This window comes from Ambystoma mexicanum, chromosome 13, assembly GCF_040938575.1.
Source record: "Ambystoma mexicanum isolate Mex_15411 chromosome 13, UKY_AmexF1_1, whole genome shotgun sequence".
NCBI lineage: Eukaryota > Metazoa > Chordata > Amphibia > Caudata > Ambystomatidae > Ambystoma > Ambystoma mexicanum.
Genome location: NC_090938.1, coordinates 15,812,940 through 15,825,710, shown reverse-complemented (window position 1 = coordinate 15,825,710; position 12,771 = coordinate 15,812,940).

The window sequence follows — 12,771 nt, the reverse complement described above, 5'->3', positions numbered from 1 at the left end:
ATTCTCCTCCATCACTAGCACTATCTAGGGATCGGTGTGCAGTCTTCTCCATCACTAGCTCTACTAGCACTATCTAGGGATTGGTGTGCAGTCTTCTCCATAACTAGCTCTATATAGGGATTGGTGTGCAGTCTTCCCCATCACTAGCTCTCTAGGGATTGGTGCACAGTCTTCTCCGTCGCTTGCTCTATCTAGGGATTGGTGTGCCGTCTTCTCCACGGTAGCTCTATCTAGAGATTGGTGTGGATTCTTCTCCATCGCTAGCGCTATCTAGGGATTTTTGTGTAGTCTTCTCCATCACTAGCGCTGTCTAGGGATTGGTGTGCAGTCTTCTCCATCACTAGCTCTATCTAGAGATTGGTGTGTAGTCTCCTCCATCACTCGCACTAGCTAGGGATTGGTGTGTAGTTTCCTCCCCAACTAACTCTGACTAGGGATATGTGTGCAGTCTCCTCCATCACTAGCACTATCTAGAGATTGGTGTGTAGTCTCCTCCATCACTCGTGCTATCTAGGGAGTGGTGTGTAGTTTTCCCAGTCGCTAGCACTATCTAGGGATTGGTGTGCAGTCTTCTCCATCACTAGCTCTATCTAGGGTTTGGTGTGCAGTCTTCCCCATCACTAGCTCTATCTAGGGTTTGGTGTGTAGTCTTCTCTATCACTAGCTCTATCTAGGGATTGGTGTGTAGTCTTCTCTATCACTAGCTCTATCTAGGGATTGGTGTGCAGTCTTCCAAATCACTAGCTCTCTAGGGATTGGTGCACAGTCTTTTCCGTCGCTTGCTCTATCTAGGGATTGGTGTGCCGTCTTGTCCATCGGTAGCTCTATCTAGAGATTGGTGTGGATTCTTCGCCATCGCTAGCACTATGTAGGGATTTTTCTGTTGTCTTCTCCATCACTAGCGTTATCTAGGGATTGGTGTGAATTCTTCTCCATCTCTAGCTCTATCTAGGGATTGGTGTATAGTCTACACCATCGCGAGCACTATCTAGAGATTGGTGTGTAGTCTCCTCCATCACTTGCGCTATCTAGGAATTGGTGTGTAGTCTGATCCATCACTAGCGCTATCTAGGGATTGGTGTGTAGTCTCCTTCATCAGTAGCACTATCTCTGGATCGGTGTGTAGTCTCCTCCATCACTAGCGCTATCTAGGGATAGGTGTGCAGTCTTCCCCATCACTAGCTCTATCTAGAGATTGGTGTGTAGTCTCCTCCATCACTAGCACTATCTAGGGATTGGTGTGCAGTCTTCTCCATCACTAGCTCTATCTAGGGTTTGGTGTGCAATCTTCCCCATCACTACCTCTATCTAGGGATTGGTATGTTGTCTTCTCTATCACTAGCACTATCTAGAGATTGTTGTGTTGTCTCCTCCATCACTAGTGGTATCTAGGGATTGGTGTGTAGTCTACTCCGTCGTTAGCATTATCTAGGGATTGGTGTGCAGTTTCCTCCCCCACTACTCTGTCTAGGGATAGGTGTGCAGTCTCCTCCATCACTAGCACCGTCTAGAGATTGGTGTGTAGTCTTCTCTATCACTAGCTCTATCTAGGGATTGGTGTGCAGTCTTCGCCATCATTAGCTCTATCTAGGGTTTGGTGTGCAGTCTTCCCCATCACAGCTCTATCTAGGGATTGGTGTGTAGACTTCTCTATCCCTAGCTCTATCTAGGGATTGGTGTGCAGTCTTCCCCATCACTAGCTCTCTAGGGATTGGTGCACAGTCTTCTCCATCGCTTGCTCTAGCTAGGGATAGGTGTGCCGTCTTCTCCGTTGGTAGCTCTATCTAGAGATTGGTGTGTAGTCTCCTACATCACTCGCACTATCTAGGGATTGGTGTGTAGTTTCCTCCCCAACTAACTCTGTCTAGGGATAGGTGTGCAGTCTCCTCCATCACTAGCACTATCTAGAGATTGGTGTGTAGTCTCCCCCATCACTAGCTCTATCTAGGGATTGGTGTGTAGTCTTCTCTATCACTAGCTCTATCTAGGGATTGGTGTGCAGTCTTCCCCATCGCTAGCTCTCTAGGCATTGGTGCACAGTCTCCCCCATCACTAGCTCTATCTAGGGATTGGTGTGTAGTCTTCTCTATCACTAGCTCTATCTAGGGATTGGTGTGCAGTCTTCCCCATCACTAGCTCTCTAGGCATTGGTGCACAGTCTTCTCCATCACTAGCTCTATCTAAGGATTGGTGTATAGTCTCCGCCATCACTAGCACTGTCTAGAGATTGGTGCTTAGTCTCCTCCATCACTAGCGCTATCTAGGGATTGGTGTGTAGTCTCCTCCATCAGTAGCACTATCTCTGGATCGGTGTGTAGTCTCCTCCATCACTAGCACTATCTAGGGATTGATGTGCTGTCTTCCCCATCACTAGCTCTATCTAGAGATTGGTGTGTAGTCTCCTCCATCACTAGCACTATCTAGAGATTGGTGTGTAGTCTCCCCCATCACTAGCTCTATCTAGGGATTGGTGTGTAGTCTTCTCTATCACTAGCTCTATCTAGGGTTTGGTGTGCAGTCTTCCCCATCACTAGCTCTCTAGGCATTGGTGCACAGTCTTCTCCTTCGCTTGCTCTATCTAGGGATTGGTGTGAAGTCTTCTCCATCTCTAGCTCTATCTAGGGATTGGTGTATAGTCTCCGCCATCACTAGCACTGTCTAGAGATTGGTGTGTAGTCTCCTCCATCACTAGCGCTTTCTAGGGATTGGTGTGTAGTCTCCTCCATCAGTAGCACTATCTCTGGATCGGTGTGTAGTCTCCTCCATCACTAGCGCTATCTAGGGATTGATGTGCTGTCTTCCCCATCACTAGCTCTATCTAGAGATTGGTGTGTAGTCTCCTCTATCACTAGCACTATCTAGGGATTGATGTGCAGTCTTCTCCATCACTAGCTCTATCTAGGGTTTGGTGTGCAGTCTTCCCCATCACTAGATCTATCTAGGGATTGGTGTGTAGTCTTCTCTATGACTAGCTCTATCTAGCGATTGGTGTGCAGTCTTCCCCATCACTAGCTCTCTAGGGATTGGTGCACAGTCATCTCCGTTGCTTGCTCTATCTAGGGATTGGTGTGCCGTCTTCTCCGTCGGTAGCTCTAGCTAGAGATTGGTGTGGATTCTTCTCCATCGCTAGCGCTATCTAGGGATTTTTGTGTAGTCTTCTCCATCACTAGCTCTGTCTAGGGATCGGTGTGCAGTCTTTTCCATCACTAGATCTATCTAGAGAATGGTGTGTAGTCTCCTCCATCACTTGCGCTATCTTGGAATTGGTGTGTAGTCTGATCCATCACTAGCACTATCTAGGGATTGGTGTGTAATCTCCTCCATCATTAGCGCTATCTAGGGATTGGTGTGTAGTCTCCTCCATCAGTCGCACTATTTCTGGATTGGTGTGCAGTCTTTTCCATCACTAGATCTATCTAGAGATTGGTGTGTAGTCTCCTCCATCACTTGCGCTATCTTGGAATTGGTGTGTAGTCTGATCCATCACTAGCGCTATCTAGGGATTGGTGTGCAGTCTTCCCCATCACTAGCTCTATCTAGAGATTGGTGTGTAGTCTCCTCCATCACAAGCAGTATCTAGGGATTGGTATGCAGTCTTCTGCATCACTAGCTCTATCTAGGGTTTGGTGTGCGGTCTTCCCCATCACTAGCTCATTGTAGTGATTGGTGTGTAGTCTTATCTTTCAGTAGCTCAATCTAGGGATTGGTGTGCAGTCTTCTCCATCATTAGCTCTGTCTAGGGATTGGTGTGCAGTCTTCCCCATCACTAGCTCTATCTAGGGATTGGTGTGTAGTCTTCTCTATCCCTAGCTCTATCTAGGGATTGGTGTACAGTCTTCCCCATCACTAGCTCTCTAGGCATTGGTGCACAGTCTTCTCCTTCGCTTGCTCTATCTAGGGTTTGGTGTGCAATCTTCTCCATCACTAGCGCTATCTAGGGATTGGTGTGAAGTCTTCTCCATCTCTAGCTCTATCTAGGGATTGGTGTATAGTCTATGCCATCACTAGCACTGTCTAGAGATTGATGTGTAGTCTCCTCCATCACTAGCGCTATCTAGGGATTGGTGTGTAGTCTCCTCCATCAATAGCGCTATCTAGGGATTGATGTGCTGTCTTCCCCATCACTAGCTCTATCTAGAGATTGGTGTGTAGTCTTCTCTATCACTAGCTCTATCTAGGGATTGGTGTGCAGTCTTCCCCATCACTAGCTCTCTAGGCATTGGTGCACAGTCTTCTCCTTCGCTTGCTCTATCTAGGGTTTGGTGTGCAGTCTTCTCTATCACTAGCGCTATCTAGGGATTGGTGTGAAGTCTTCTCCATCTCTAACTCTGTCTAGGGATAGGTGTGCAGTCTCCTCAATCACTAGCACTATCTAGAGATTGGTGTGTAGTCTCCCCCATCACTAGCTCTATCTAGGGATTGGTGTGTAGTCTTCTCTATCACTAGCTCTATCTAGGGATTGGTGTGCAGTCTTCCCCATCACTAGCTCTCTAGGCATTGGTGCACAATCTTCTCCTTCGCTTGCTCTATCTAGGGTTTGGTGTGCAGTCTTCTCCATAAATAACGCTATCTAGGGATTGGTCTGAAGTCTTCTCCATCTCTAGCTCTATCGAGGGATTGGTGTATAGTCTCCGCCATCACTAGCACTGTCTAGAGATTGGTGTGTAGACTCCTCCATCACTAGCGCTATCTAGGGATTGGTGTGTAGTCTCCATCAGTAGCACTATCTCTGGATCGGTGTGTAGTCTCCTCCATCACTAGCGCTATCTAGGGATTGATGTGCTGTCTTCCCCATCACTAGCTCTATCTAGAGATTGGTGTATAGTCTCCTCTATCACTAGTACTATCTAGGGATTGGTGTGCAGTCTTCTCCATCACTAGCTCTATCTAGGGTTTGGTGTGCAGTCTTCCCCATCACTAGATCTATCTAGGGATTGGTGTGTAGTCTTCTCTATGACTAGGTCTATCTAGCGATTGGTGTGCAGTCTTCCCCATCACTAGCTCTCTAGGGATTGGTGCACAGTCATCTCTGTTGCTTGCTCTATCTAGGGATTGGTGTGCCGTCTTCTCAGTTGGTAGCTCTATCTAGGGATTGGTGTATAGTCTCCACCATCACTAGCACTATCTAGAGATTGGTGTGTAGTCTCCTCCATCACTTGCGCTATCTAGGAATTGGTGTGTAGTCTGATCCATCACTAGCGCTATCTAGGGATTGGTGTGTAGTCTCCTCCATCACTAGCGCTATCTAGCGATTGGTGTGTAGTCTCCTCCATCAGTAGCACTATCTCTGGATCGGTGTGTAGTCTCCTCCATCACTAACGCTATCTAGGGATTGGTGTGCAGTCTTCCCCATCACTAGCTCTATCTAGAGATTGGTGTGTATTCTCCTCCATCACTAGCACTATCTAGGGATCGGTGTGCAGTCTTCTCCATCACTAGCTCTACTAGCACTATCTAGGGATTGGTGTGCAGTCTTCTCCATAACTAGCTCTATATAGGGATTGGTGTGCAGTCTTCCCCATCACTAGCTCTCTAGGGATTGGTGCACAGTCTTCTCCTTCGCTTGCTCTATCTAGGGATTGGTGTGCCGTCTTCTCCACGGTAGCTCTATCTAGAGATTGGTGTGGATTCTTCTCCATCGCTAGCGCTATCTAGGGATTGGTGTGTAGTCTTCTCTATCACTAGCTCTATCTAGGGATTGGTGTGCAGTCTTCCCCATCACTAGCTCTCTAGGCATTGGTGCACAGTCTTCTCCTTCGCTTGCTCTATCTAGGGTTTGGTGTGCAGTCTTCTCCATAAATAACGCTATCTAGGGATTGGTCTGAAGTCTTCTCCATCTCTAGCTCTATCGAGGGATTGGTGTATAGTCTCCGCCATCACTAGCACTGTCTAGAGATTGGTGTGTAGACTCCTCCATCACTAGCGCTATCTAGGGATTGGTGTGTAGTCTCCTCCATCAGTAGCACTATCTCTGGATCGGTGTGTAGTCTCCTCCATCACTAGCGCTATCTAGGGATTGATGTGCTGTCTTCCCCATCACTAGCTCTATCTAGAGATTGGTGTATAGTCTCCTCTATCACTAGTACTATCTAGGGATTGGTGTGCAGTCTTCTCCATCACTAGCTCTATCTAGGGTTTGGTGTGCAGTCTTCCCCATCACTAGCTCTATCTAGGGATTGGTGTGTAGTCTTCTCTATGACTAGGTCTATCTAGCGATTGGTGTGCAGTCTTCCCCATCACTAGCTCTCTAGGGATTGGTGCACAGTCATCTCTGTTGCTTGCTCTATCTAGGGATTGGTGTGCCGTCTTCTCAGTTGGTAGCTCTATCTAGGGATTGGTGTATAGTCTCCACCATCACTAGCACTATCTAGAGATTGGTGTGTAGTCTCCTCCATCACTTGCGCTATCTAGGAATTGGTGTGTAGTCTGATCCATCACTAGCGCTATCTAGGGATTGGTGTGTAGTCTCCTCCATCACTAGCGCTATCTAGGGATTGGTGTGTAGTCTCCTCCATCAGTAGCACTATCTCTGGATCGGTGTGTAGTCTCCTCCATCACTAACGCTATCTAGGGATTGGTGTGCAGTCTTCCCCATCACTAGCTCTATCTAGAGATTGGTGTGTATTCTCCTCCATCACTAGCACTATCTAGGGATCGGTGTGCAGTCTTCTCCATCACTAGCTCTACTAGCACTATCTAGGGATTGGTGTGCAGTCTTCTCCATAACTATCTCTATATAGGGATTGGTGTGCAGTCTTCCCCATCACTAGCTCTCTAGGGATTGGTGCACAGTCTTCTCCTTCGCTTGCTCTATCTAGGGATTGGTGTGCCGTCTTCTCCACGGTAGCTCTATCTAGAGATTGGTGTGGATTCTTCTCCATCGCTAGCGCTATCTAGGGATTTTTGTGTAGTCTTCTCCATCACTAGCGCTGTCTAGGGATTGGTGTGCAGTCTTCTCCATCACTAGCTCTATCTAGAGATTGGTGTGTAGTCTCCTCCATCACTCACACTAGCTAGGGATTGGTGTGTAGTTTCCTCCCCAACTAACTCTGACTAGGGATATGTGTGCAGTCTCCTCCATCACTAGCACTATCTAGAGATTGGTGTGTAGTCTCCTCCATCACTCGTGCTATCTAGGGAGTGGTGTGTAGTTTTCCCAGTCGCTAGCACTATCTAGGGATTGGTGTGCCGTCTTCTCCATCACTAGCTCTATCTAGGGTTTGGTGTGCAGTCTTCCCCATCACTAGCTCTATCTAGGGATTGGTGTGTAGTCTTCTCTATCACTAGCTCTATCTAGGGATTGGTGTGCAGTCTTCCAAATCACTAGCTCTCTAGGGATTGGTGCACAGTCTTCTCCGTCGCTTGCTCTATCTAGGGATTGGTGTGCCGTCTTGTCCATCGGTAGCTCTATCTAGGGACTGGTGTATAGTCTCCACCATCACTAGCACTATCTAGAGATTGGTGTGTAGTCTCCTCCATCACTTGCGCTATCTAGGAATTGGTGTGTAGTCTTCCCCATCACTAGCTCTATCTAGGGATTGGTGTGTAGTCTTCTCTATCACTAGCTCTATATAGGGATTGGTGTTCAGTCTTCCAAATCACTAGCTCTCTAGGGATTGGTGCACAGTCTTCTCCGTCGCTTGCTCTATCTAGGGATTGGTGTGCCGTCTTGTCCATCGGTAGCTCTATCTAGAGATTGGTGTGTAGTCTCCTCCATCACTTGCGCTATCTAGGAATTGGTGTGTAGTCTGATCCATCACTAGCGCTATCTAGGGATTGGTGTGTAGTCTCCTCCATCACTAGCGCTATCTAGGGATTGGTGTGTAGTCTCCTCCATCAGTAGCACTATCTCTGGATCGGTGTGTAGTCTCCTCCATCACTTGCGCTATCTAGGAATTGGTGTGTAGTCTGATCCATCACTAGCGCTATCTAGGGATTGGTGTGTAGTCTCCTCCATCACTAGCGCTATCTAGGGATTGGTGTGTAGTCTCCTCCATCAGTAGCACTATCTCTGGATCGGTGTGTAGTCTCCTCCATCACTAACGCTATCTAGGGATTGGTGTGCAGTCTTCCCCATCACTAGCTCTATCTAGAGATTGGTGTGTATTCTCCTCCATCACTAGCACTATCTAGGGATCGGTGTGCAGTCTTCTCCATCACTAGCTCTACTAGCACTATCTAGGGATTGGTGTGCAGTCTTCTCCATAACTAGCTCTATATAGGGATTGGTGTGCAGTCTTCCCCATCACTAGCTCTCTAGGGATTGGTGCACAGTCTTCTCCGTCGCTTGCTCTATCTAGGGATTGGTGTGCCGTCTTCTCCACGGTAGCTCTATCTAGAGATTGGTGTGGATTCTTCTCCATCGCTAGCGCTATCTAGGGATTTTTGTGTAGTCTTCTCCATCACTAGCGCTGTCTAGGGATTGGTGTGCAGTCTTCTCCATCACTAGCTCTATCTAGAGATTGGTGTGTAGTCTCCTCCATCACTCGCACTAGCTAGGGATTGGTGTGTAGTTTCCTCCCCAACTAACTCTGACTAGGGATATGTGTGCAGTCTCCTCCATCACTAGCACTATCTAGAGATTGGTGTGTAGTCTCCTCCATCACTCGTGCTATCTAGGGAGTGGTGTGTAGTTTTCCCAGTCGCTAGCACTATCTAGGGATTGGTGTGCAGTCTTCTCCATCACTAGCTCTATCTAGGGTTTGGTGTGCAGTCTTCCCCATCACTAGCTCTATCTAGGGTTTGGTGTGTAGTCTTCTCTATCACTAGCTCTATCTAGGGATTGGTGTGTAGTCTTCTCTATCACTAGCTCTATCTAGGGATTGGTGTGCAGTCTTCCAAATCACTAGCTCTCTAGGGATTGGTGCACAGTCTTTTCCGTCGCTTGCTCTATCTAGGGATTGGTGTGCCGTCTTGTCCATCGGTAGCTCTATCTAGAGATTGGTGTGGATTCTTCGCCATCGCTAGCACTATGTAGGGATTTTTCTGTTGTCTTCTCCATCACTAGCGTTATCTAGGGATTGGTGTGAATTCTTCTCCATCTCTAGCTCTATCTAGGGATTGATGTATAGTCTCCACCATCGCGAGCACTATCTAGAGATTGGTGTGTAGTCTCCTCCATCACTTGCGCTATCTAGGAATTGGTGTGTAGTCTGATCCATCACTAGCGCTATCTAGGGATTGGTGTGTAGTCTCCTTCATCAGTAGCACTATCTCTGGATCGGTGTGTAGTCTCCTCCATCACTAGCGCTATCTAGGGATAGGTGTGCAGTCTTCCCCATCACTAGCTCTATCTAGAGATTGGTGTGTAGTCTCCTCCATCACTAGCACTATCTAGGGATTGGTGTGCAGTCTTCTCCATCACTAGCTCTATCTAGGGTTTGGTGTGCAATCTTCCCCATCACTACCTCTATCTAGGGATTGGTATGTTGTCTTCTCTATCACTAGCACTATCTAGAGATTGTTGTGTTGTCTCCTCCATCACTAGTGGTATCTAGGGATTGGTGTGTAGTCTACTCCGTCGTTAGCATTATCTAGGGATTGGTGTGCAGTTTCCTCCCCCACTACTCTGTCTAGGGATAGGTGTGCAGCCTCCTCCATCACTAGCACCGTCTAGAGATTGGTGTGTAGTCTTCTCTATCACTAGCTCTATCTAGGGATTGGTGTGCAGTCTTCGCCATCATTAGCTCTATCTAGGGTTTGGTGTGCAGTCTTCCCCATCACAGCTCTATCTAGGGATTGGTGTGTAGACTTCTCTATCCCTAGCTCTATCTAGGGATTGGTGTGCAGTCTTCCCCATCACTAGCTCTCTAGGGATTGGTGCACAGTCTTCTCCATCGCTTGCTCTAGCTAGGGATAGGTGTGCCGTCTTCTCCGTCGGTAGCTCTATCTAGAGATTGGTGTGTAGTCTCCTACATCACTCGCACTATCTAGGGATTGGTGTGTAGTTTCCTCCCCAACTAACTCTGTCTAGGGATAGGTGTGCAGTCTCCTCCATCACTAGCACTATCTAGAGATTGGTGTGTAGTCTCCCCCATCACTAGCTCTATCTAGGGATTGGTGTGTAGTCTTCTCTATCACTAGCTCTATCTAGGGATTGGTGTGCAGTCTTCCCCATCGCTAGCTCTCTAGGCATTGGTGCACAGTCTCCCCCATCACTAGCTCTATCTAGGGATTGGTGTGTAGTCTTCTCTATCACTAGCTCTATCTAGGGATTGGTGTGCAGTCTTCCCCATCACTAGCTCTCTAGGCATTGGTGCACAGTCTTCTCCATCACTAGCTCTATCTAAGGATTGGTGTATAGTCTCCGCCATCACTAGCACTGTCTAGAGATTGGTGCTTAGTCTCCTCCATCACTAGCGCTATCTAGGGATTGGTGTGTAGTCTCCTCCATCAGTAGCACTATCTCTGGATCGGTGTGTAGTCTCCTCCATCACTAGCACTATCTAGGGATTGATGTGCTGTCTTCCCCATCACTAGCTCTATCTAGAGATTGGTGTGTAGTCTCCTCCATCACTAGCACTATCTAGAGATTGGTGTGTAGTCTCCCCCATCACTAGCTCTATCTAGGGATTGGTGTGTAGTCTTCTCTATCACTAGCTCTATCTAGGGTTTGGTGTGCAGTCTTCCCCATCACTAGCTCTCTAGGCATTGGTGCACCGTCTTCTCCTTCGCTTGCTCTATCTAGGGATTGGTGTGAAGTCTTCTCCATCTCTAGCTCTATCTAGGGATTGGTGTATAGTCTCCGCCATCACTAGCACTGTCTAGAGATTGGTGTGTAGTCTCCTCCATCACTAGCGCTTTCTAGGGATTGGTGTGTAGTCTCCTCCATCAGTAGCACTATCTCTGGATCGGTGTGTAGTCTCCTCCATCACTAGCGCTATCTAGGGATTGATGTGCTGTCTTCCCCATCACTAGCTCTATCTAGAGATTGGTGTGTAGTCTCCTCTATCACTAGCACTATCTAGGGATTGATGTGCAGTCTTCTCCATCACTAGCTCTATCTAGGGTTTGGTGTGCAGTCTTCCCCATCACTAGATCTATCTAGGGATTGGTGTGTAGTCTTCTCTATGACTAGCTCTATCTAGCGATTGGTGTGCAGTCTTCCCCATCACTAGCTCTCTAGGGATTGGTGCACAGTCATCTCCGTTGCTTGCTCTATCTAGGGATTGGTGTGCCGTCTTCTCCGTCGGTAGCTCTAGCTAGAGATTGGTGTGGATTCTTCTCCATCGCTAGCGCTATCTAGGGATTTTTGTGTAGTCTTCTCCATCACTAGCTCTGTCTAGGGATCGGTGTGCAGTCTTTTCCATCACTAGATCTATCTAGAGAATGGTGTGTAGTCTCCTCCATCACTTGCGCTATCTTGGAATTGGTGTGTAGTCTGATCCATCACTAGCACTATCTAGGGATTGGTGTGTAGTCTCCTCCATCATTAGCGCTATCTAGGGATTGGTGTGTAGTCTCCTCCATCAGTCGCACTATTTCTGGATTGGTGTGCAGTCTTTTCCATCACTAGATCTATCTAGAGATTGGTGTGTAGTCTCCTCCATCACTTGCGCTATCTTGGAATTGGTGTGTAGTCTGATCCATCACTAGCGCTATCTAGGGATTGGTGTGCAGTCTTCCCCATCACTAGCTCTATCTAGAGATTGGTGTGTAGTCTCCTCCATCACAAGCAGTATCTAGGGATTGGTATGCAGTCTTCTGCATCACTAGCTCTATCTAGGGTTTGGTGTGCGGTCTTCCCCATCACTAGCTCATTGTAGTGATTGGTGTGTAGTCTTATCTTTCAGTAGCTCAATCTAGGGATTGGTGTGCAGTCTTCTCCATCATTAGCTCTGTCTAGGGATTGGTGTGCAGTCTTCCCCATCACTAGCTCTATCTAGGGATTGGTGTGTAGTCTTCTCTATCCCTAGCTCTATCTAGGGATTGGTGTACAGTCTTCCCCATCACTAGCTCTCTAGGCATTGGTGCACAGTCTTCTCCTTCGCTTGCTCTATCTAGGGTTTGGTGTGCAATCTTCTCCATCACTAGCGCTATCTAGGGATTGGTGTGAAGTCTTCTCCATCTCTAGCTCTATCTAGGGATTGGTGTATAGTCTATGCCATCACTAGCACTGTCTAGAGATTGATGTGTAGTCTCCTCCATCACTAGCGCTATCTAGGGATTGGTGTGTAGTCTCCTCCATCAATAGCGCTATCTAGGGATTGATGTGCTGTCTTCCCCATCACTAGCTCTATCTAGAGATTGGTGTGTAGTCTTCTCTATCAATAGCTCTATCTAGGGATTGGTATGCAGTCTTCCCCATCACTAGCTCTCTAGGCATTGGTGCACAGTCTTCTCCTTCGCTTGCTCTATCTAGGGTTTGGTGTGCAGTCTTCTCTATCACTAGCGCTATCTAGGGATTGGTGTGAAGTCTTCTCCATCTCTAACTCTGTCTAGGGATAGGTGTGCAGTCTCCTCAATCACTAGCACTATCTAGAGATTGGTGTGTAGTCTCCCCCATCACTAGCTCTATCTAGGGATTGGTGTGTAGTCTTCTCTATCACTAGCTCTATCTAGGGATTGGTGTGCAGTCTTCCCCATCACTAGCTCTCTAGGCATTGGTGCACAGTCTTCTCCTTCGCTTGCTCTATCTAGGGTTTGGTGTGCAGTCTTCTCCATAAATAACGCTATCTAGGGATTGGTCTGAAGTCTTCTCCATCTCTAGCTCTATCGAGGGATTGGTGTATAGTCTCCGCCATCACTAGCACTGTCTAGAGATTGGTGTGT